Consider the following 2,500-nt stretch of genomic DNA (forward strand, 5'->3'; position numbering starts at 1 on the left):
CCCCCCCTGAACGGGGCACGACAGGCCACCGCGCTGGCTCGTCCAGCGTCGACAGTCCCTCGTCCAGGTTTCAGATCGCGCCAAGTCGAACCCATGACCTGCTCAAGCCATCGTGCGCTGCCGAATCCGCATCTGCGTGTAGGCTGCCATTCCACGCGGCAGCCCCTGTTTTCGTCAGCGTGCCCCCCTGACGAATTTTCCTGCCTGGCCCAGTCCAGCGTCCAGCCCCTGTTCGTCGAAAAATCTGCGCTGCCGATTTTCCACGCGGCAGCCCCTCTTTTCGTCAGCGTGCCCCCCTGACGAATTTTCCTGCCTGGCCCGGCCAGTCCAGCCCCTGTTCGTCGAAAAATCTGCGCTGCCGATTTTCCACGCGGCAGCCCCTCTTTTCGTCAGCGTGCCCCCCTGACGAATTTTCCTGCCTGGCCCGGCCGGTCCAGCATCCAGCCCCTGTTCGTCGAAAAATCTGCGCTGCCGATTTTCCACGCGGCAGCCCCTGTTTTCCTCAGCGTTCCCCCCTGACGAATGTTCGTCGAAAAATCTGCGCTGCCGATTTTCCACGCGGCAGCCCCTCTTTTCGTCAGCGTGCCCCCCTGACGAATGTTCGTCGAAAAATCTGCGCTGCCGATTTTCCACGCGGCAGCCCCTGTTTTCGTCAGCGTGCCCCCCTGACGAATTTTCCTGCCTGGCCCAGTCCAGCGTCCAGCCCCTGTTCGTCGAAAAATCTGCGCTGCCGATTTTCCACGCGGCAGCCCCTCTTTTCGTCAGCGTGCCCCCCTGACGAATTTTCCTGCCTGGCCCGGCCAGTCCAGCCCCTGTTCGTCGAAAAATCTGCGCTGCCGATTTTCCACGCGGCAGCCCCTCTTTTCGTCAGCGTGCCCCCCTGACGAATTTTCCTGCCTGGCCCGGCCGGTCCAGCATCCAGCCCCTGTTCGTCGAAAAATCTGCGCTGCCGATTTTCCACGCGGCAGCCCCTGTTTTCCTCAGCGTTCCCCCCTGACGAATGTTCGTCGAAAAATCTGCGCTGCCGATTTTCCACGCGGCAGCCCCTCTTTTCGTCAGCGTGCCCCCCTGACGAATGTTCGTCGAAAAATCTGCGCTGCCGATTTTCCACGCGGCAGCCCCTCTTTTCGTCAGCGTGCCCCCTGACGAATTTTCCTGCCTGGCCCAGTCCAGCGTCCAGCCCCTGTTCGTCGAAAAATCTGCGCTGCCGATTTTCCACGCGGCAGCCCCTCTTTTCGTCAGCGTGCCCCCCTGACGAATTTTCCTGCCTGGCCCGGCCAGTCCAGCCCCTGTTCGTCGAAAAATCTGCGCTGCCGATTTTCCACGCGGCAGCCCCTCTTTTCGTCAGCGTGCCCCCCTGACGAATTTTCCTGCCTGGCCCGGCCGGTCCAGCCCCTGTTCGTCGAAAAATCTGCGCTGCCGATTTTCCACTCCGCAGCCCCTGTTTTCGTCAGCGTGGCCCCCTGACGAATTTTCCTGCCTGGCCCGGCCAGTCCAGCGCCCAGCCCCTGTTCGTCGAAAAATCTGCGCTGCCGATTTTCCCCGACGAACCTGCAGCTGCACAAATCCGCGCTGCCACTGCCCCATTGTCTGGACCAACAGTCTTTTCCATCAAGCCCTGGACTATAAATCGTCCAGACTCATCGCCAGCACCCGCTGCCGATTCTGCCGACTTTGCCGATTTCGTCGGCGCTGCCGATTCCAACACTGCACCCACCGTGTCTAAACCAGCGCTGTTTCGTCAGCGTGTCCCCTTGACGAATTTCCCTGCCTGGCCTGGACAGTCCATCTTCCAGCCCATGTTCATCGAAAAATCTGCGCTGCCGATTTCCCCGACGAACCTGCAGCTGCACAAATCTGCGCTGCCGATTTCCCCCCCTGTCGGCATGGCTGCCGCTGCCCCGATGTCCAGACCAACAGTCTTTTTTGTCGACTTTGCCGATTTTGTCCGCGCTGCCGATTCCAACACTACCCCCTGCATCCAAACCAGCATTGTTTCGTCAGCTCTTCCCCTGACGATTTTAGCCCTGTAACAAACAGTAGGCCTCCAATCCCGCGGGAGCCAAGTTGATAGGGAAGAGAATTGAATGACGCGCCTGGTCCTCGCACCCCGCCACCCGAGGGCCTTTTTCCCGGCAGCCTCTGAAAAACTCTAGCTTTCACGGTCCTCGCCGCCCCTCACCACCATGGCAGGCCTCTAATCCCACCCATCAGCAGTTGTAGCCGATAGGGCAGTGATTTGAATGACGCGTCGCGGGCCGCCGGGTCATCTCACCCCGCCATTAATTGGAGCGTTTTTGGCTGGCCGAGGATGGGGGGATGGATCTCTTCTTCCGAAAAAGCAAACAGTACATCGGGAGTTATGTTGACGGGGCATGGAATTGAATGACCCGTCGCGGGCCGCCGGGTCATCTCACCCGGCCATCCCGGGGAGCGTTTTTCCCGGCAGCATCGGGGAAACTCTTGCTTTCACTGCCCGCTGCCCAAGTCCCCACTCGCA

The sequence above is a fragment of the Populus nigra genome, chromosome 2, assembly GCF_951802175.1.
Source record: "Populus nigra chromosome 2, ddPopNigr1.1, whole genome shotgun sequence".
NCBI classification, from domain to species: domain Eukaryota; kingdom Viridiplantae; phylum Streptophyta; class Magnoliopsida; order Malpighiales; family Salicaceae; genus Populus; species Populus nigra.